The sequence below is a fragment of the Arachis ipaensis genome, chromosome B10 (assembly GCF_059453495.1).
Source record: "Arachis ipaensis isolate K30076 ecotype BB chromosome B10, ASM5945349v1, whole genome shotgun sequence".
Classification (NCBI taxonomy): domain Eukaryota; kingdom Viridiplantae; phylum Streptophyta; class Magnoliopsida; order Fabales; family Fabaceae; genus Arachis; species Arachis ipaensis.
The window spans coordinates 76,795,918-76,819,412 of record NC_142435.1 but is presented as its reverse complement, the minus strand read 5'-3'; the positions used below and the strand labels follow the sequence as shown (position 1 = coordinate 76,819,412).

Sequence of the window (23,495 nt, the reverse complement as noted above, 5' to 3'; positions counted from 1 at the left end):
ATTGTTATATATCATTGGAAAGCTCTGAATGTCCACTTTCTAATGCAACTGGAAGCACATCAATTGGACATCTGTAGCTCAAGTTATGGCCCTTTGAAGGAGACATGGTCATGCTGTCACAAGGCATAAAGAAAATTCACTTTGTTTCTTTAACGTAGTGCTCCCTTTAAATTAGCGCTAGCCTTTGTTTCTTTCACTCATGGTCATGAGCCATGCTTTTAAAGGTGTGGCCTAAGGCATCAAAGTGTGCCCCAAAACTCTTTTTTCTCCTTTTTAGCTTATTTTGTGCTTTTTTTTTTCTTCTTATTTCCTACAAGGTTTATCAAATCAAAAGACCAAAGAAATATACCATTTAAGCACAAAAGAATGCAAAATTTAATCACTAATTATCAATTTCTTGTATGAAAAAGCATAGAAAAATATGACATGATGACATAAGTATTTCTATCTTTATTTTCTGTTTATTTATTATTATTATTCGAAAACTCCATAACGATTTGATATCCGCCTGACTGAGACTTACAAGGTGACCATAACTTGCTTCAAGCCGACAATCTCCGTGGGATCGACCCTTACTCACGTAAGGTTTTATTACTTGGACGACCGAGTGCACTTGCTGGTTAGTTGTATCGAAGTTGGACAAATTATGAATTAAGATCAGAGCACCAAGTTTTTGGAGCCATTACCAGAGATCACAATTTCGTGCACCAAGTTTTTGGCGCCGTTGCCGGGGATTGTTCGAGTTTGGACAACTGACGATTCGTCGTGTTGCTCAGATTGGGTAATTTTCTTCTTATTTTATTTTCAAAAAATTTTCAAAAAAATTTTCAAAAATTATTTTCTTCTTTTTCGTTTTTCCCAATTAATATTCGAAAAAAAAATTCATAAAAAAATATATATATTTCTTCAGAACTTTTAAGAATAAATTCTAGTGTTTCATGAAGCATGTAGAAGCCTGGCTGGCTGTAGAGCCACGTCTAAATTCATTTGGACTGAGGCTCCCAAGTCATCATTACAAGAGCAAGCTAGTTGTTGCTAATCAAATTTGTTATTGTATGACTGATTTGTATTTTCTAAAGCTTGGCTGGCTATTAAGCCATGTCTAACCCTCAGATTAGAGCTTTAGACTAAGAGTGCAAGATTCCTGGAATTCATATTAAAAATTTTGGAATCTTTATTTTTCTTTTTCACATTAATTTTCAAAAAAATAAAAAAAATTTATAAAATCATAAAAATAAAAAATATTTTGTGTTTCTTGTTTGAGTCTTGAGTCAATTTTTAAGTTTGGTGTCAATTGCATTTTTTCTAAAAATTTTTATGCATTTTTCGAAAATTCATGCATTCATTGTGTTCTTCATGATCTTCAAGTTGTTCTTGGCCAGTCTTCTTGTTTGATCTTCATATTTTCTTGTTTTGTGTTTTTTTTCTTGTTTTTTATATGCATTCTTGCATTCATAGTGTCTATACATGAAAAATTTCTAAGTTTGGTGTCTTGCATGTTTTCTTTTCTTGAAAATTTTTCAAAAATAAGTTCTTGATGTTCATCTTGACATTCAAAGTGTTCTTGGTGTTCATCTTGACATTCATGGTGTTCTTGCATGCATCACATGTCTAGATCCAAAATTTTCATGTATTTCATCATTTTCATGTTTTTCTCTTTCATCATTAAAAATTCAAAATTCAAAAAATATCTTTCCCTTTTTCACTCATAAATTTCGAAAATTTGGATTGACTTTTTCAAAAATTTTTAAAATCTAGTTGTTTTTATGAGTCAAATCAAATTTTCAATTTAAAAATCTTATCTTTTTCAAAATCTTTTTCAAAAATCAAATCTTTTTCATTTCTCTTATTCATTTTCGAAAATTTTAAAAAAAATTTTCAAAAATCTTTTTCTTAATTTTATTTCATAATTTTCTAAAATATCATCAAAAATTAATGTTTTGATTCAAAAATTTCAAGTTTGTTACTTGCTTGTTAAGAAAGATTCAAACTTTAAGTTCTAGAATCATATCTTGTGATTACTTGTGAGTCAAGTCATTAATTTTGATTTTTAAAATCAAATCTTTTTCAAAACTAATTTCAATCATATCTTTTCAAAAATATCTTTTTATCCTATCTTTTTCAAATATCTTTTCTAACTTCTTATCTTCTTATCTTTTCAAAATTGAATTTCAAATCTTTTTCAACTAACTAATTGACTTTTTGTTTGTTTCTTATCTTTTTCAAAACTACCTAACTAACTATCCCTCTCTAATTTTCGAAAATACCTCCCTCTTTTTCAAAAATTCTTTTTAATTGATTAATTGTTTTAAATTTTAATTTTAATTTTATCTTAATTTTCGAAAATCATTAACTCTTTTTTAAAAAATTTAATTTTCGAAAATCCCTCTCTCCCATCTCCTTCTATTTATTAATTACTTACTAACACTTCTCTTCATCTCATATCTCTGCTCTCCTCACCCTTCTGTTTGGATTCTCCTTTCTTTTCTCTTCTACTCTTCTTTTCTTCTACTCACAACAAGGGAACCTCTATACTATGGTAAAAAGGATCCTATTATTATTTTTCTGTTCCCTTCTTTTTCATATGAGCAGGAGTAAAGACAAGAACATTCTTGTTGAAGCAGACTCTGAACCTGAAATGACTCTGAAAAGGAAACTAAGAGAAGCTAAAATACAACAATCCAGAGACAACCTTACAGGAATTTTTGAACAAGAAAAGGATATGGCAGCCGAAAATAATAATAATGCAAGGAGGATGCTTGGTGACTTTACTGCACCTAATTCCAATTTACATGGAAGAAGCATCTCCATTCCTACCATTGGAGCAAACAATTTTGAGCTTAAACCTCAATTAGTTTCTCTGATACAACAAAACTGCAAGTTTCATGGACTTCCATCTGAAGATCCCTTTCAGTTCTTAACTGAATTCTTGCAGATCTGTGATACTGTTAAGACTAAAGGAGTAGATCCTGAAGTCTACAGGCTCATGCTTTTCCCTTTTGCTGTGAGAGACAGAGCTAGAATATGGTTGGATTCTCAACCTAAAGATAGCCTGAACTCTTGGGATAAGCTGGTCAAGGCTTTCTTAGCAAAGTTCTTTCCTCCTCAAAAGCTGAGTAAGCTTAGAGTGGATGTTCAAACCTTCAGACAAAAAGAAGGTGAATCCCTCTATGAAGCTTGGGAGAGATACAAGGAACTGACCAAAAAGTGTCCTTCTGACATGCTTTCAGAATGGACCATCCTGGATATATTCTATGATGGTCTGTCTGAATTAGCTAAGATGTCATTAGATACTTCTGCAGGTGGATCCATTCACCTAAAGAAAATGCCTGCAGAAGCTCAAGAACTCATTGACATGGTTGCTAATAACCAGTTCATGTACACTTCTGAGAGGAATCGTGTGAGTAATGGGACGCCTCAGAAGAAGGGAGTTCTTGAAATTGATACTCTGAATGCCATATTGGCCCAGAATAAAATATTGACTCAGCAAGTCAATATAATTTCTCAGAGTTTGAATGGAATGCAAGCTGCATCCAACAGTACTCAAGAGGCATCTTCTGAAGAAGAAGCTTATGATCCTGAGAACCCTGCAATAGCAGAGGTGAATTACATGGGTGAACCATATGGAAACACCTATAACCCCTCATGGAGAAATCATCCAAATCTCTTATGGAAGGATCAACAAAAGCCTCAACAAGGCTTTAATAATGGTGGAAGAAATAGGTTTAGCAATAGCAAGCCTTTTCCATCATCCACTCAGCAACAGACAGAGAATTCTGAACAAAGGACCTCTAATTTAGCAAACTTAGTCTCTGATTTATCTAAGGCCACTCTGAGTTTCATGAATGAAACAAGGTCCTTCATCAGAAATTTGGAGGCACAAGTGGGCCAGCTGAGTAAGAAGATCACTGAAACCCCTCCTAGTGCTCTCCCAAGCAATACAGAAGAAAATCCAAAAGGAGAGTGCAAGGCCATTGACATAGTCAATATGGCCGAACCTAGAGAGGAAGGGGAGGACGTGAATCCCAAGGAGGAAGACCTCCTGGGACGTCCAGTGATCAATAAGAAGTTTCCCTTTGAAGAACCAAAGGACTCTGAGGCTCATCTAGAGACCATAGAGATTCCATTAAACCTCCTTACGCCCTTCATGAGCTCTGATGAGTATTCCTCTTCAGAAGAGAATGAGGATGCTACTGAAGAGCAATTTGCCAAGTTCCTTGGTGCAATCATGAAGCTGAATGCCAATTTATTTGGTAATGAGACTTGGGGAGATGAACCTCCCCTGTTCACCAATGAACTAAATGCATTGGATCAACTGAGATTGCCTCAGAAGAAATAGGATCCTGGAAAGTTCCTAATACCTTGTACCATAGGCACCATAACCTTTGAGAAGGCTCTATGTGACCTTGGGTCAGGAATAAACCTCATGCCACTCTCTGTAATGGAGAAATTGGGAATCTTTGAGGTGCAAGCTGCTAAAATCTCATTAGAGACGGCAGACAACTCAAGAAAAGAGGCTTATGGACAAGTAGAGGATGTATTAGTAAAGGTTGAAGGCCTTTACATCCCTACTGATTTCATAATCCTGGATACTGGGAAGGATGAGGATGAATCCATCATTCTTGGAAGACCCTTCCTAGCCACAGCAAGAGCTGTGATTGATGTTGACAGAGGTGAACTAGTCCTTCAATTGAATGAGGACTCCCTTGTGTTTAAAACTCAAGGTCATCCTTCTGTAAACATGGAAAAGAGGCACAGTAAGCTTCTCTCAGTATATAGTCAACTAAAGCCTCCACAGTCAAACTCTAAGTTTGGTGTTGGGAGGCCTCAGCCAAACTCTAAGTTTGGTGTTGAACCCCCATATCCAAACTCTAAGTTTGGTGTTGGGAGTCTATAAATTGACCTGATCACCTGTGTGGCTCCATGAGAGCCCACTGTCAAGCTATTGACATTAAAGAAGCACTTGTTGGGAGGCAACCCAATTTTTATTTATCTAATTTTATTTTTATTTTATTGTTCTTTCATGTTTTATTAGGTTCATGATCATGTGGAGTCACAAAATAAATAGAAAAATTAAAAACAGGATCAAAAACAGCAGAAGAAAAATCACACCCTGGAGGTAGGGCTTACTGGCGTTTAAACGCCAGTAAGGAGCATCTGGCTGGCGTTCAACGCCAGAATAGAGCATGGATCTGGCGTTGAACGCCAGAAACAAGCAACATCCTGACGTTCAGATGCCAGGAATGCACCCTGAGGAAAGCTGGCACTGAACGCCAGAAATATGCTGCATCTGGGCGTTGAACACCCAGAACAAGCATCAATTCGGTGTTTAAAAGCCAGAATTGCATGCAAAGGCATTTTACATGCCTAATTGGTGCAGGGATATAAATCCTTGACACCTCAAGATCTGTGGACCTCACAGGATCATCTCAGGATCTGTGGACCCCACAGGATCCCCACCTTCCCTCCTCATAATCCTAGATTCTTCCACATCTTCTTCTTCTTCTATTCTTTCTTATTTTGCTCGAGGGCGAGCAACATTCTAAGTTTGGTGTGGTAAAAGTATAGTTCTTTTGTTTTTCCATAACCATTGATGGCACCTAAGACCAGAGAAACCTCTAGAAAGAGGAAAGGGAAGACAAAAGCTTCCATAAAGGGTCTATAGCTCAGTGGTAGAACATTTGACTGCAAATCAAGAGATCCCTGAGATACCTCAGGGGATACATTTTCCTCCACACAATTATTGGGAGCAACTAAGGGTGGAACATCAAGAGCACTCCATCATCCTTCATGAAATTAGAGAAGATCAAAAAGTAATGAGGGATGAGCAACAAAGACAAGGAAGAGACATAGAAGAGCTTAAGGACATCATCGGTTCCTCAAGAAGAAAACACCATCATCATTAAGGTGGACTCATTCCTTGTTCTTAAATTTTCTGTTTTTCATTTTCTATGTTAAATGTTTATCCATGTTTGCGTCTTCATTACATGATCATTAGTATCTAAGTGTCTATGCCTTAAAGTAGTGAATATGAATCCATCACCTCTCTTAAATAAAAAATGTTTTTAATTTAAAAGAACAAGAAGTACATGAGTTTCAAATTTATCCTTGAACTTAGTTTAATTATATTGATGTGGTGATAATACTTTTTGTTTTCTGAATGAATGCTTGAACAGTGCATATGTCTTTTGAAGTTGTTGTTTATGAATGTTAAATATGTTGGCTCTTGAAAGAATGATGACAAGGAGACATATGATTTGATAATCTGAAAATTCATAAAAATGATTCTTGAAGCAAGAAAAAGCAGTGAATACAAAAAGCTTGCAGAAAAAAAAAAGAAGCGCTAAAAATGACGAAAAAAATAGAAAGAAAAAGAAAAAGCAAGCAGAAAAAGCCAAAAGCTCTTAAAACCAAAAGGCAAGAGCAAAAAGCCAATAGCCCTTAAAACCAAAAGGCAAGGGTAATAAAAAGGATCCCAAGGCTTTGAGCATCAGTGATAGGAGGGCCTAAAGGAATAAAATCCTGGCCTAAGCGGCTAAACCAAGCTGTCCCTAACCATGTGCTTGTGGCGTGAAGGTGTCAAGTGAAAACTTGAGACTGAGCGGTTAAAGTCAAGGTCCAAAGCAAAAGAAGAGTGTGCTTAAGAACCCTGGACACCTCTAATTGGGGACTTTAGCAAAGCTGAGTCATAATCTGAAAAGGTTCACCCAATTATGTGTCTGTGGCATTTATGTATCCGGTGGTAATACTGGAAAACAAAGTGCTTAGGTCCACGGCCAAGACTCATAAAGTAGCTGTGTTCAAGAATCAACATACTGAACTAGGAGAATCAATAACACTATCTGAACTCTGAGTTCCTATAGATGCCAATCATTCTGAACCTCAATGGATAAAGTGAGATGCCAAAACTATTCAAGAGGCAAAAAGCTACAAGTCCCGCTCATCTGATTGGATCTATGTTTCATTGATAGTTTGGAATTTATAGTATATTCTCTTCTTTTTATCCTATTTGATTTTCAGTTGCTTGGGGACAAGCAACAATTTAAGTTTGGTGTTGTGATGAGCGGATAATTTATACGCTTTTTGGCATTGTTTTTAGTATGTTTTTAGTAGGATCTAGTTACTTTTAGGGATGTTTTTATTAGTTTTTATGTTAAATTCACATTTCTGGACTTTACTATGAGTTTGTGTGTTTTTCTGTGATTTCAGGTATTTTCTGGCTGAAATTAAGGGACTTGAGCAAAAATCAGATTCATAGGTTGAAGAAGGACTGCTGATGCTATTGGATTCTGACCTCCCTGAACTCATAGTGGATTTTCTAGAGCTACAGAACTCAAAATGGCGCGCTTCTAATTGCATTGGAAAGTAGACATCCAAGGCTTTCCAGCAATATATAATAGTCCATACTTTGGCCGAGTTTGGATGACACAAAAGGGCGTTGAACGCCAGTTCTACGCTGCAGTCTGGAGTTAAACGCCAGAAACACGTCACGAACTAGAGTTGAACGCCAAAAACACGTTACAACTTGGCGTTCAACTCCAAAGGAAGCCTCTGCACGTGTAAACTTCAAGCTCAGCCCAAGCACACACCAAGTGGGCCCCGAAAGTGGATTTATGCATCAATTACTTACTTCCGTAAACCATAGTAGCTAGTTTAGTATAAATAGGACTTTTTACTATTGTATTAGACATCTTATGATTTTTAGTTCAACTTTGGATCTATTGATCACGTTTGGGGGCTGGCCATTCGGCCATGCCTGAACCTTCATTACTTATGTATTTTTCAACGGTAGAGTTTCTGCACTCCATAGATTAAGGTGTGGAGCTCTGCTGTTCCTCATGATTTAATGCAAAGTACTACTCTTTTTCTATTCAATTCAACTTATTCCTCTTCTAAGATATCCATTCGCACCCAAGAACATGATGAATGTGATGATTATGTGATGCTCATCATCATTCTCACTTATGAACACGTGCCTGACAAACACTTCCGTTCTACATGCAAACAAGCTAGACTGAGTATCTCTTAGATATCTAATACAGAGGACCGAGTCCGAGATATTAGAATCTTCGTGGTATAAGTTAGAACCCATGGATGGCCATTCCTGAGATCCGGAAAGTCTAAACCTTGTCTGTGGTATTCCGAGTAGGATCTGGGAAGGGATGGCTGTGACGAACTTCAAACTCGCGAGTGCTGGGCGTAGTGACAGACACAAAAGGAGGGTGAACCATATTCTAGTATGATCAAGAACCTCCAGATGATTAGCCATGCCGTGACAGAGCATTTGGACCTTTTTCACAGAGAGGATGGGATGTAGCCATTGACAACGGTGATGCCTTACATAAAGCTTGCCATGGAAAGGAGTAGGAAGGAGTGGATGAAGACAGCAGGAAAGCAGAGGTTCAGAGGAAGGAAAGCATCTCTATACGCTTATCTGAAATTCTCACCAATGAATTACATAAGTATTTCTATCTTTATTTTCTGTTTATTTATTATTATTATTCGAAAATTCCATAACCATTTGATATCCGCCTAACTGAGATTTACAAGGTGACCATAGCTTGCTTCAAGCCGACAATCTCCGTGGGATCGACCCTTACTCACGTAAGGTTTTATTACTTGGACGACCCAGTGCACTTGCTGGTTAGTTGTATCGAAGTTGTGACAAATTATGAATTAAGATCAGAGCACCAAGTTTTTGGAGCCATTACCAGAGATCACAATTTCGTGCACCAGGCAGATATGGAAAATTATATATCGTTGCGAAGCCCCGGGTGTTAGCTTTCCAACGCAACTAAAGCTGCATCATTTGGACCTCTGTAGCTCAAGTTATAGTCTATTTAGTAGCAAGAGGTCAGGCTGGACAGCTTTAGCAGTTCCTTCAGTTTCTTGTATTCCTTCCACTTTTGCATGCTTCCTTTCCATCCTCTAAGCCATTCCTGCCCTGTAATCTCTAAAAACACTTAACACACATATCAAGGCATCGAATGGTAATAAGAGAGGATTAAAATTAGCTAAATTAAGATCAAAGAAACATATTTTCAATCATAGCACAAAATCAGGAAGGAAAACATAAAACATGCGAATTGTATGAATAAGTGTATGAAAGATTGATAAAATCCACTCAATTGAGCACAAGATAAACCATAAAATAGTGGTTTATCAGTAGCCATTGACAATGGTGATCCACCAACATACAGCTTTCCATGGAAGGGAGCACGCATGATTGGATGAAGAGAATAGGAAAGCATAGGTTCAGAAGCAACAAAGCATCTCCAAACGCTTATCTGAAATTCCCACCAATGAATTACATAAGTATCTTTATTTTAATTTACGTTTAATTTATCTTTAAATTATCAAAACTCATAACCAATTGAATCTGCGTGACTAAGATTTACAGGATGACCATAGCTTGCTTCAAGCCGGCAATCTCCATGGGATCGACCGTTACTCGCGTAAGGTTTTATTACTTGGACGACCCAGTGCAATTGCTGGATAGTTGTACCGGAGTTGTGAAAAGTGTGATCATAATTCCGTGCACCAAGTTTTTAGCGCCGTTGCCGGGAATTGTTCGAGTTTGGACAACTGACGGTTCATCTTGTTGCTTAGATTAGGTAACCTTCTTTCTTGTTGCTTAGATTAGGTAACCTTCTTTCTTGTTTCAACCTTTATTTTCTTTTCAAAAAGTTTTTAAAAATATTTCAAAGAAAAAAAAGTTTTCAAAAAAAATGTTCTTCAAAAATTTTAAGAATGAATTCCACCTTAGAGCTCCATGATGATATGTTGAAGCTTGGCTGGCTATTAAGCCAAGTCTAATCTTTTGGACTGAAGCTTCCACTTATCATTGCAGCTATTGGAGGAGCCTTTGGATTCTCATTTATTATTTTGTGCTAAAGCTTGGCTGGCCATTTGGCCATGTCTAATTCTTTTGGACCGAAGCTTTAGACTAACATTGCATGAATACTGGAATTCTTATTAAAAATTTTGAATGTCTTTATTTTCTTTTTCCAAAATAATTTTGAAAAAAAATACAAAAAGTTTAATAGAATCATAAAAAAAAATTTGTGTTTCTTGTTTAAGTCTTGTGTCAAATTTTAAGTTTGATGTCAACTCTATTTTTTTTAATTTAATTTTTTTTTAAATTTTCAAAAATACATGCATTATGTTCTTCATGATCTACAAGTTGTTCTTGATGATTTTCTTTGTTTGATCTTTACATTTTCTTGTTTTGTGTCTTTTCTTATTTTCCATATGCATTTTCAAATTGTTAGTGTCCCTAGTACAAAAGTTCTTAAGTTTGGTGTCTTGCATGTCTTTCTTTTCTTAAAAATTTTCAAAAATATGTTCTTGATGTTCATCATAATCTTCAAAGTGTTCTTGGTGTTCATCTTGATATTCAAAGTATTCTTGCATGCATTATTTGTTTTGATCTTAAATTTTTATATTTTGTTTCATTTTGTTGTTTTTCTCTCTCCTCATTAAAAATTCGAAAGTAAAAAAAAAATATCTTTTCCTTATTCTTCCCATAATTTTGGAAATTTTGAGTTTACTTGGTCAAAAACTTTTAAAATTTAGTTGTTTCTTGTTAGTCAAGTCAAAATTTCAATTTAAAAACTTTATCTTTTCAAATCTTTTTCAAAATCAATTCTTTTTTCATTTTTTTTTATGATTTTCGAATTTTATTTTTAAAATTTTTCAAAATCTTTTTCATTTTTCTTTTAATGTTTTCGAAAATTTTAAAAATAATTTTTCAAAATCTTTTTCTTAATTTTATTTCATATTTTCAAAAATCCTTGCTAACAATTAATGTTTTGATTCAAAAATTTCAAGTTTGTTACTTTCTTGTTAAGAAAGGTTCAATCTTTAAATTCTAGAATCATATATTTTAGTTTCTTGTTAGTCAAGTCATCAAGTTTAATTTTAAAAATCAAATCTTTTTAATTTCTTTTTCAATTCTTTTCCAAAATAAATTTCAATCATATCTTTTTAAAATTTTAATTTCAAAATCTTTTTCTAACTTCTTATCTTTTTAAAATTTATTTTCAAATCTTTTTTAACTAACTACTTGACTTGTTTGTTTTAATTTTAAAAAGTTTACTATTTCTTATCTTTTTCAAAACCACCTAACTACTTTTCCACTTCTAATTTTCGAAAATCACTAACCACTTTTTCAATAATCTTTTTAATTAACTAATTGTTTTAGTTTTTAATTTTCTTGTATTTCTTTTTCAAATTTTCGAAACTAACTTAATTAATTAAATAAAAAAAAAAATATTTTTCTCCTACCTCTTCTTAAAATTCGAATACTCTCTCATCTCTTTCTATTTATTTTATTTATTTACTAATATTTCTCTTCTATTAATCTAATAATTCGAACCCTCTCCCTCTCTCTGTGTTCGAATTCTTCTTATTCTTTCTCTACCTCATTCTTCTATTCTTCTTTTCCTCTAACACATAAAGGAATCTCTATACTGTGACATAGAGGATTCCTCTTCTCTCTTTGTTCTCTTCTTTTTTATATGAGCAGGAACAGGGATAAAGACATTCTTGTTGAAGCTGATCCTGAACCTGAAAGGACTCTGAAGAGGAAGCTAAAGCACAACACTCCGGAGAGGACCTTACAGTAAATTTCGAAAAAGAGGCAGACATGGCAGCCGAACCTGAGAACAATGGTGGAGATGCAAGGAAGATGCTTGGTGACTTTACTGTACTAACTTTCAACTTCTATGGAAGAAGCATCTCAATTCCTGCAACTGGAGCAAACAACTTTGAGCTTAAGCCTCAATTATTTTCTCTAATGCAGTAGAATTTCATGTTTCATGGACTTCCATTGGAAGATCTTTATCAGTTCTTAGCTGAATTCTTGCAAATTTGTGACACTGTTAAGACCAATAGGGTTGATCCCGAGGTCTACAGACTTATTCTTTTCCCCTTTACTGTAAGAGACAGAGCTAGGATATGGTTGTACTCACAACCTAGAGAAAGCCTGAACCCTTGGGAAAAGTTGGTCAATGCTTTCTTGGCCAAATTCTTTCCACCTCAAAAGATGACAAGCTTAGAGTGGAAGTCCAAACCTTCAGACAGAAGGAAGGTGAATCCCTCTATGAAGCTTGGGAAAGATACAAGCAATTGATCAGAAGGTGTCCTTCTGACATGCTTTCAGAATGGAGCATCTTAGGTATATTCTATGATGGTCTGTCTGAATTGTCCTAGATGTAATTGGACCATTCTGCTGGTGGATCTCTTCATCTGAAGAAAACACCTGCAGAAGCCCAGGAACTCATTGAAATGGTTACAAATAACCAGTTCATGTATACTTCTGAAAGAAATCCTATGAATAATGAGATGACTCAAAAGAAAGGAGTTCTTAAGATTGATACTCTGAATGCCATATTGGCTCAAAATAAAATATTGACTCAGCAAGTCAATATAATTTCTCAAAATCTGACTGGAATGCAAGCTGCATCCGGCAGTACTAAAGAAGCCTCCTCTGAAGGAGAAGCTTATGACCCTGAGAATCCTGGAATGGAAGAGGTGAATTACATGGAGAATCCCATGGAAACACCTATAATCCTTCATGGAGAAATCATCCAAATTTCTCATGGAAGGATCAACTGAAGCCTCAACAAGGCTTCAATAATAATAATGGTGGTAGAAATAGGCTTGGTAATAGCAAGCCTTTTCCATCATCTTCTCAGCAACAGACAGAAAATTCTAAGCAGAGCCTCTCTGACTTAGCAACCATAGTCTCTGATCTATCTAAGACCACTCTCAGTTTTATGACTGAAACAAGGTCCTCCATCAGAAATTTGGAGGCACAAGTGGTTCAGCTGAGTAAAAGAGTTACTGAAACTCCTCCTAGTACTCTCCCAAGCAGTACAAAAGAGAATCCCAAAAGAGAGTGCAAGGCCATAACTATATCCAAAGTGGCCAAACCTGGAGAGAGTAAAAAGGCAGTGATTTCTAGTGAGGAAGACCTTGCTGGACATCCACTGACCAATAAGGAGTTCCCTATTGAGGAACCAAAAAAATAAAAGGCTCATATAGAGACCATAGAGATTCCATGGAACTTAATGCTGCAGTTCATGAGCTCTGATAAAGATTCTTCCTCTGATGAGGATGAAGATCTTGTTGAAGATCAAGTTGCTCGGTATCTTGGAGCAATCATGAAGCTGAATGCCAAGCTATTTGGTAATGAGACTTAGGAGGATGGACCTCCATTGCTCATTAAGGAACTGAATACCTTGGTTCAGCAAAAATTACCTCAAAAGAAACCGGATCGCGAAAGGTTCTTAATTCCTTGCACCATAGGCACCATGACCTTTGAGAAGGCTCTGTGTGACCTTGGTTCAAGTATTAACCTCATACCACTCTCTGTAATGGGGAAATTGGGGATCTTTGAGGTACAAGCTGCAAGAATCTCGCTAGAGATGGCAGACAAATCAATGAAATAGGCTTATGGACTTGTAGATGATGTCTTAGTGAAGGTTGAAGGCCTTTACATCCCTGCTGACTTCATAATCCTAGACACTGGGAAGGATGAGGATGAATGCATCATCCTTGGAAGGCCCTTCCTAGCCACAGCAAGAGTTGTGATTGATGTGGACAGAGGAGAGTTAGTCTTGAATTTGAATGAGGACTACCTTGTGTTTAAGGCTCAAGGATCTTCCTCTGTAACCATGGAGAGGAAGCATGAAAAGCTTCTCTCAATATAGAGTCAAGCAGAGCCCCCACATTCAAACTCTAAGTTTGGTGTTGGGAGGCCACCATCATACTCTGAGTGTCTGTGAAGCTCTATAAGAGCTCACTGTTAACCTATTGACGTTAAAGAAGCGCTTATTGGGAGGTAACCCAATATTATTTATCTATGTTAATTACTTTTTCATTTCATTTTCCATTGTTAGTTTACGTTTTCTTTAGGTTGATGATCATGTGGAGTCACAAAAATAGCTGCAGAATTAAAGCGGAATCAAAAATAGCACACCCTGGAGGACAGGCTTACTGGCATTTAAATGCCAGTAAAGATAGTAGAATGGGCATTTAACGCCCAGTCTGGCAGCATCCTGGGCGTTAAACGCCAGAATTGGCAGACAGACTGGCGTTTAACGCCAGCAAAGGGTGTTTAGCTAGCGTTAAATGCCAAAAAGGGACATCAGCCTGGCGTTTAACGCCAGGAAAGGCAGCAGAGCTGGCGTTAAATGCCAAAAATGGCACACAGAGGGCGTTTAAACGCCAGAAAGGTGCAGGGACCAGAATTCCTTGACACCTCAGGATCTGTGAACCCCACAAGATCCCCACCTACCCCAACTCACTCTCTCTCTTTTTCTCCTCCAAAACCATCATACAACCCACCTACCCCCACCCATTCAAATTCAAACCATTACTCCTTCATTTTCATACATCATAACCACCTAAAACCTCCCTTGGCTGAACCATTCACACACCTCAATCTCCTCCATCTCTTCGTCCTTTAATCTTTTCTTTCTTCTTTTGCTCGAGGATGAGCAAACCTTTTAAGTTTGGTGTAGAAAAAAAGATCTGCTTTTTATTTTCCCATAACCATCAATGGCACCTAAGGCCAGAGAAACCTCTAGGAAGAGGAAAGGGAAGGCAGTTGCTTCCAACTCTGAGTCATAGGAGATGGAGAGATTCATCTCAAAAGCCCATCACTAGAAAGAGGATGGAGCAAACAAGAGAGCCCACTCATGGACCTTAACAAGAGCATGAGGAAGTCCCTCATCAAGAAATCCCTGAGATGCCTCAAGGGATGCATTTTTCTCCACACAACTATTGGGAGCAACTCAACACCTCTTTAGGAGAATTGAGTTCCAACATGGAGCAACTAAGGATGGAGCACCAATAGCACTCCATTATCTTCCATGAAATCAGAGAGGACCAAAGAGCCATGAGAGAAGAGCAACAAAGGCAAGGAAGAGATATTGAGGAGCTCAAGCACTCCATAGGATCTTCAAGAGGAAGAACTAGCCGCCGTCACTAAGGTGGACCCGTTCTTTAATTTCCTTGTTCTTATTTTTCTTTTTTTTGTTTCTATGCTTTATGTTATGTCTATGTTTGTGTCTTTATTACATGATCATTAGTGTTTAGTGTCTATGTCTTAAAGCTATGAATGTTCCACGAATCTTTCACCTTTCTTAAATGAAAAATGTTTTCTGAAAAAGAAAAAGAAGTACATGAATTTCGAATTCTATCTTGAAAATAGTTTAATTATTTTGATGTGGTGGCAATACTTTTTGTTTTTTTGAATGAATGCTTGAACAGTGCATATTTTTTATAGTGAAGTTTATGAATGTTAAAATTGTTGGCTCTTGAAAGAATAATGAAAAAGAGAAATGTTATTGATAATCTAAAAAATCATAACATTGATTCTTAAAGCAAGAAAAAGCAATGAAAAACACAAAGCTTGCGAAAAAAAATGGCGAAAAATAAAGAAAAAGAAAGAAAAAGAAAAGCAAGCAGAAAAAGTCAATAGCTCTTTAAACCAAAAGGCAAGAGCAAAAATCCAGTAACCCTTTAAACTAAAATGCAAGGGTAAAGAGGATCCAAGGCTTTGAGCATCAGTGGATAGGAGGGCCCCAAAGGAATAAAATCCTGGCCTAAGCGGCTAAATCAAGTTGTCCCTAACCATGTGCTTGTGTCATGAAGGTCCAAGTGAAAAGCTTGGGACTGAGTGGTTAAAGTCATGATCCAAAGCAAAAGATTGTGCTTAAGAACTCTGGACACCTCTAACTGGGGACTCTAGCAAAGCTGAGTCACAATCTAAAAAGGTTCACCCAGTTATGTGTCCGTGGCATTTATATATCCGGTGGTAATACTGGAAAACAAAATGCTAAGGGTCACGGCCAAGACTCATAAAGTAGCTGTGTTCAAGAATCAACATACTAAAGTAGGAGAATCAATAACACTATCTGAATTTTGAGTTCCTATGGATGGCAATCATTCTGAACTTCAAAGGATAAAGTAAGATGCCAAAACTGTTCAGAAGCAAAAAGCTACTAGTCCGACTCATCTAATTGGAACTAAGCTTCATTGATATTTTAAAATTTATTGTATTTTTTCTTCTTTTTATCCTATTTTGTTTTTAGTTGCTTGGGGACAAGCAACAATTTAAGTTTGGTGTTGTGATGAGTGGATAATTTATACGCTTTTTAGCATTATTTTTAAATAGTTTTTAGTATGTTTTAGTTACTTTTTATTATATTTTTATTAGTTTTTATGCAAAAATCACATTTCTAGACTTTACTATGAGTTTGTGTGTTTTTCTACAATTTTAGGTATTTTCTGGCTGAAATTGAGGAACCTGAGCAAAAATCTGATTCAGAGGCTGAGAAAGGACTGCAGATGCTGTTGGATTCTGACCTCCCTGCACTCAAACACGTTTTTCTGGAGCTACAGAAGTCCAATTGTTGTGTTCTCAGTTGGGCTTGAAAGCTAACATATTGGGCTTTCCAGAAATGTATAATAGTTCGTACTTTGCCCGAGATTTAATGGCCCAAACTGGCGTTCAACGCTAGCCAGAGACCCTTTTCTGGCGTAAAACGCTGGAACTGGCACCAGAACTGGAGTTAAATGCCCAAACTGGCATCCAAGCTGGCGTTTAACTCTAGAAAAGGCCTATGCACGTGTAAAGCTCAATTCTCAGCCCAAGCACACACCAAATAGGCCCCAGAAGTGGATTTCTACACTATCTGCACTTAGTTACTCAATTTATGTAATCCTTAGTAACTAGTTTAGTATAAATACTAGTCTTTCCTATTGTCTTTAGACTTTTGATCATCTTTTATCAACTTCATGCTTGGCTGGCCTCACGGACATGCCTAGGCTATTTTGTCTTATGTATTTTCCAACGGTGGAGTTTCTACACCTCATAGATTAAGGTGCGGAGCTCTGCTGTTCTTCATGAATTAATGCAAGTACTATTGTTTCTCTTTCTATTCACGCTTACTTCTTCTCCAAGATATACTCTCATACTTAATTCATTTAAGTCATAATGAAGGGGTGATCCGTGACAATCACCCACTATCTTCGTTACTCGCTTAGCCAAGATCCGCGTGCCTGACAACCACAAGCGGTCTACATGATGTTCAACGTAGTCATTGGACGACAGCTAGAGTATAGTCTCTTGGGTCTCTGATTCACGGATTTGACTTGCCTCTCCTGACAACAGAGCATTCGAATCCGTGAGATTAGGACCTTCGTGGTAGAGGCTAGAACCAATTGGTAGCATTCCTGAGATCCAGAAAGTCTAAACCTTGTCTGTGGTATTTCGAGTAGGATCTGGGATGGGATGACTGTGACGAGCTTTAAACTCACGAATGTTGGGCACGGTGACAGTGTGCAAAAGGATAGAGAGATTCTATTCCGACAGATGATTAGCCGTGCGGTAGCTGTACCTGGTATTTTTCATTCGAGACGAGAGATCCGACAGTTGATTAGCCATACAGAAACCGTACCTGGACCATTTTCACTGAGAGGATGGATGGTAGCCATTGACAATGGTGATCCACTAACATACAGCTTTCCATGGAAGGGAGCACGCATGATTGGATGAAGACAATAGGAAACCAAAGGTTCAAAAGCAAAAAAGCATCTCCAAATGCTTATCTGAAATTCCCACCGATGAATTACATAAGTATCTTTATTTTAATTTACGTTTTATTTATCTTTAAATTATCAAAACTCATAACCAATTGAATCCGCCTGACTAAGATTTACAGGATGACCATAGCTTGCTTTAAGCCGGCAATCTCTGTGGGATCGACCCTTACTCGCATAAGGTTTTATTACTTGGACGACCCAGTGCACTTGCTGGTAAGTTGTACCGGAGTTGTGAAAAGTGTGATCACAATTCCGTGCACCATTGTGATCGACCCACCTCATGTGTTCCTTGGTGTGGACAATCTCTAACCAAATGTCTCGGTGCACCACACTTGTAACATAGTTTCATACCCAACCAGCATGGCTTATTCGGATGGTAGTTCCCACACTCCTAACATTTCATATAAGGGGAGTAAGTTCTTGACCGCTTCCCTTCACCATTTCTCTTAAAGTTTTATCCCCTTGGTCCAAGGTAATCGTCGTGCTCCCTATTAGTTTTTCCTCCACGAGTGTCTGTTGAAGAGGCTACCGTCTATGCATATTCCTCAACAACTCTCGCCTTGTTCACCAGATTAGAGAAAATCTGAATCCCCAAAGGAGCCACTGCAGTCATGATGTTATCCTTCAAGCCCCTTTGATACTTGACGCACTTCCAGCTTTCATAGGTCTTCGGGGCACCGTGACACACCCTAGAGAACCTACAAAGCTCTTCAAATTGGCTAGTATAGTCTGTCACAGATGAAGAACCTTGTTTCAGCTGCATAAGTTCCATCTCCTTTACTTCCCTTGCAGATTTAGGAAAGTACTTCTTATAGAATGCCGTTCGAAACGCATTCCAAGAGATTTTTGCATTCGGAAGTCACATCAACTGGCACTCTCCTTGCCACCAAAGTTGTGCCTCTCCTAACAGTTGATAAGCCGCAAACTCCACGTATTGGTTAGCTGGGACATGTTGAGACTGTAATGCGCGCTCCATAGCTCGGAACTAATCGTCCGCTTCAGTTGAGTTGGTCGAACCCTGATAAACCACTATTTTATCGTTTATCTTGTATTTAATTGAGTGGTTTTTGTCTAGTCTTTACCCACTTATTCATATGATTTGCATGATTTTATAATCTCTTCCTAGTTTTGTTCTATGGCTGAAATCTTGCTTTCTAGAGACCTTTAATTTGTATATTTTAATTCTCCTTTATACCATTCGATGCCGTGATCTGTGTGTTAAGTGTTTCAGGCTTCATAGGGCAAGAATTGCTTAGAAAATGGAGAGAAAGCTTGCAAAAATGGAAGGAACACAAGAAACTAAGGAGATGACTAGCGAGCACCGACGCGCACGCATGGATCATGCGAGCGCGCGATATGGAGAATTTGCAACGACGCGTGCGCGTGCCTGACGCGTATGCGTGGCAAGGAAATTCGCTAAATGACGTGCATGCATGACATGTGTGATCTGCAGAAATAACAGAAAATACTGGGGGTGATTTCGGGCCGAGTTTTGACCCAGTTTCCGGCATAGAAACACAGATTAGAGCCAGAGAACATGCAGAGACTCAACACACATTTTCATTAGCATAGTTTTAGGTTTTTAGATCTAAATCTAGAGAGAAAATTACTCTTCCTCTAGGTTTTCTTTACATTCATAGTTTCATAGTTTATTGCTTTTGCTTTGGATATTGAAGAGTCATCACCTCCGTTGAAGATACTATTCTAGTTTGTTTCCTTACTCTTTTATTTATTCCATATTCTTAATTCTTATTTAGACTTACAATTGGATTATTTTCATGGATTGTTAATGAAAATGATTACTTTTATTTTTAATTAAATTGCAGTTATTGTCTATCATGTCTTTCTTTTATTCCTTATTTAATTCTATGCAAGTAATTTTCATGTCAATGGAGTAGATTTCCAACTTGACATGGGGGTTGATTAAAAGGAGACACTTGAGTTGGAATGCTCAAGTGATTAGTTAAATTGGAAGTTGTTGGCTAATTCTGTATTTACTGATGCTAGACCTTCCCAAGGGAGAGGACTAGGATTTGCGAATAAGAGTTAGCTCAATCACTTGACTTTTCTTTATTTAGTAAGGGTTAACTAAGTGAAAACAACAACCTTTTTACACTACACTTGAGAGAATTCCAACAAGGATAGAACTTCCAATTAATCATTCCCCCGGTCAAGGCTTTTTAATTTAAATATATAAATCTCTTTTAATTTTCATTGCTTTAGTTTAAAATTGTTTACTTACTCAAAATCTCTCGAAAAACTCCTGATTAATAAATTAGCACCCTTTCTAGCAACTCGTTGGGAGACGACCTGGGACTCATACTCCCAGTATTTTTATTCTAAACTTTTGTGACAACCTTTCTAAATTGACGAGGCGGATTTTTGCTGATTAAGAGCTATGCTCGCAACACTGTTCTTATATCATAATCTCTTAATTGGTCAAACTTACGCCTCTCGTCAAATTTTTGGCGCCGTTGTCGAGGAGTTGCAATAGCGTGCTAAATTATTGATTACTGTATATATTTTTATTTTATTTGTGTATTTTATTTTATTTTATTACCATGAGCTACATGTTTCTTTCATTGAATGACGCGTTCGTTGTCTGATCCGAGCTTAGCTGCATTTGATCGTGAAATTGAAAGAACTCTTTCACGTATTAGGCGAGCTCGGCGCAGGTTAGCCTCTGAGGGTGGTGAAGTGATCATTATCGATTCACCAGTCTCATCTGAGGGTGAATCTGAACCGCCATATGAGGAGGAAACAAGCTCTTTTACTTCTGATTCAGTTGATTCACGTGCAGATAATATGGCAGCACCCAGGAGGATTACTCTCCAGGAAGCTGGAGCCCCAGATTTTACACTACAGCCGTATCAAGTGCATCATCCAACTCTGGCTGCAGATTTTGAACTGAAAACTACACTAATCAACTTGAGAGCCCAAGTTTCATGGCTTACCTGCTCAGGAGCCCATCAAGCACCTCAGGAATTTTCAGACAGCCTGTTCTACTGTTAGGCGTTATGGTGCAAATGAAACTTCTATTCTATTAACCGCCTTCCCATTTTCTCTTGAGGGAAAGGCGAGGGAGTGGTACTACTCCCAACCTGAAGCAACTGTCACCAACTGGGATACGCTCAGGAGAGAATTCCTGGAAAAATACTTTCCAGCTGAAGTTACAGATAGATTAAGAAAAGAGATCTCCTGCATCGTTCAAGGTGAATCAGAAACTCTTTATGAGTACTGGGAGCGTTTCAAAAACCTTTTGGATGCATGCCCCCATCATATGATTGACAAGTTAGTGTTGATCAGCTACTTCACTCAAGGCATGAAGCCTCAGGATAAAACTACACTGGATGGTGCTAGTAATGGTTCTCTGAAAAAGTACAAGACTGCAGATGAAGCATGGCAACTGATCAGCGATCTAGCTGAGTCCACTCAGAATCACAAGCACAGGAACAGCCACTCAAAGACTGTTATAGAGGTTTCCTCTAGCAGTGAGACTACTGCCGTTACATAAGCTATATGTGAAATGACCAACCTACTGAAGCAGATGCAGTTGAATCAACAACAACAACAACAGTCTCCCCTACCACAACAAAGCCAACAGTTGGTCCCCCAAAGAGTATGCGAGATATGTGCTGATTATAGTCATTACACTGATGAGTGCCCGCAGCTCCAACAAGAAGACAACTTTGTGGCAGCCACTCATAACTTCTATGACCGCCCGAATCAAGGATACAATCAGCAAGACGGTAACTACAACCAAGGTGGAAACTATAACCAAGGGTGGCAGGACAACTCTAACCAGGGCTGGAGAGATAATTTCAACTATGGCTGGAGGAACAACTATAACAGAGGAGGCAGAGACAACAATGGAAATCAGAGGTGGAATAACAACAATAGACAGCAAAATCAGAACCAGCTTTACAGAGCACCTCACTTAAGGCAGTCCCAAGGACCCCAGCATAACCAACGACAGGCCCCTCAGATCACTTATCCCCCTTCCTCATCAAATGACGAGATGCTTCGTTCTCTTGCACAAGGACAACAAGACATGCATACTACACTAAACTCTACTTTAAATGGTCTGAATGCTACTTTACAAGCTCTCGTCTCCCAGATAGATTTATTACCTGCTTCCACCAACCAACCTTCAAGCTCCAGTGGAATTCCTTCTCAACCCCTACCTAACACCAAGGGTGGCATCAATGCCATCACTTTAAGGTCCGGAACCACACTGCAAGAGAGGAATCAGGAGGAGACAAGCCCACAAGACCACGCCCAAAATGAAGACTTAGTTGAAGTGGAAGATGCTGAAGAGGAAGAGGAAGTACAAGACATGGTTGAAGAAGAAGTAGCTCAGCCAAGGAATGGAGCACCAAAGAACACAAAAGCTGCAAATGGCGCCATTCCTATTCCATTTCGACATCTTGCAAGGAAGTCCAGGAAGCAGATGGAACTTGATCCCAAAATGGTAGAAATTTTCAAAAAGGTTGAGGTAACTGTTCCCCTTTTTAATGTTATTCAACAAGTACCTAAATATGCAAAATTTTTGAAAGATTTATGTATACATAAAGATAAAATTAATGAACTAGAAACTATTCCTTTAGGTAGTTCTATATCTGCTTTAATGGGAGGTATACCTGAAAAATGTAGTGACCCAGGTCCATGCATGGTTAACTGTACCATTGGAGGTGTAATATTTTCTGACTGCATGTGTGATTTAGGAGCGTGTGTTAGTATAATGTCATTGTCTATATATGATGCTTTAAGGCTCCCTCCCTTAAAAAGGTTGGCAGCTCATTTTGTGTTAGCAGATAAAAGCATTATTACAGTGGTTGGAATTGCTGAAGATGTATTAGTGAGCATAAAGGGGCTCACATTTCCCATTGACTTCTATATCTGGGAAATGCCCCCTAATGACTTAGGAAGACCATCATCAATCCTGCTTGGAAGACCATTCCTGAAGACTTCGAAGTTCAAGCTGGATGCATTCTCAGGAACTTACTCCTTTTAGATAGATGACAGAGCAGTGAGTTTCAGTCTAAATGAAGCTATGAAGCACCCTCCAGAAGATCATTCTATCTTCCAGTGCGACATCATTGATGAAACGGTAGCTGAAGTTCACCAAGAAGAAGTAGAAAAGAAGCACATGGAGCAAGGTCCAAGTGTGGGGATACCCTCTGAACATAATGAAGACACTTCGCCATTATCACTAGTTCTAGATAATCCAGAGCCTAGCCATGAGCAGACATTGGAATTAAAGCCCCTTCTACCCCACCTCAAGTATGCTTACCTTTAGGATAATCAGAAGCTCCCAGATATAATTGCAAGGGAACTCACTTCCCAATAGGAGGAGCAGCTGCTCAGTGTGCTGAGAAAACACAAGAGAGCAATTGGGTGGAGCTTGGCGGATATAGTAGGCATCAGCCCTCAGGTTTGTGAGCACAGGATATTCTTAGAAGAGGGATCAAAGACTATCTATCAACCCCAAAGAAGATTGAATCCCACCATCTTAGAAGTTGTCAAGAAAGAAGTAACCAGACTACTTGAAGCAGATATCATCTATCCCATCTCAGATAGTGAATGGGTCAGTCCAGTACAAGTGGTGCCCAAGAAGTCTGGAGTCACAAAAATGAAGAATGAGCATGGAGAGCTCTTGACAACTAGAGTGCAGAATTCATGGAGAGTTTGCATTGATTACAGGCGTCTCAACCAAGCCACTCGCAAGGATCACTACCCCTTGCCATTTATTGATTAGATGCTTGATCGCTGATAAACCCCAATTTCATGGTTTATTTTGTGCTTTATTCTGGGGGATTTATTCACCTTTTCCCACATTTATTCAATGAAATAGCATGGTTTTGTAATTCTCCCTTGAA

General features: G+C 37.9%; 3 non-coding genes across 3 annotated transcripts; all 3 read right to left on the bottom strand.

The window, feature by feature from the left end:
- Window positions 1-3,118: 3,118 nt before the first annotated feature.
- Window positions 3,119-3,226, bottom strand: LOC148580494 (small nucleolar RNA R71). Its single transcript, XR_015899564.1, has one exon. It is a non-coding gene; the product is annotated as a small nucleolar RNA R71 (small nucleolar RNA).
- An 8,825-nt stretch (window positions 3,227-12,051) lies between these two features.
- On the bottom strand, window positions 12,052-12,159 carry LOC148580493 (small nucleolar RNA R71). The gene has a single exon (XR_015896567.1). It is a non-coding gene; the product is annotated as a small nucleolar RNA R71 (small nucleolar RNA).
- Window positions 12,160-20,794: 8,635 nt separating this feature from the next.
- Window positions 20,795-20,901, bottom strand: LOC148580492 (small nucleolar RNA R71). Its single transcript, XR_015898593.1, has one exon. It is a non-coding gene; the product is annotated as a small nucleolar RNA R71 (small nucleolar RNA).
- Between the last annotated feature and the right edge of the window lie 2,594 nt (window positions 20,902-23,495).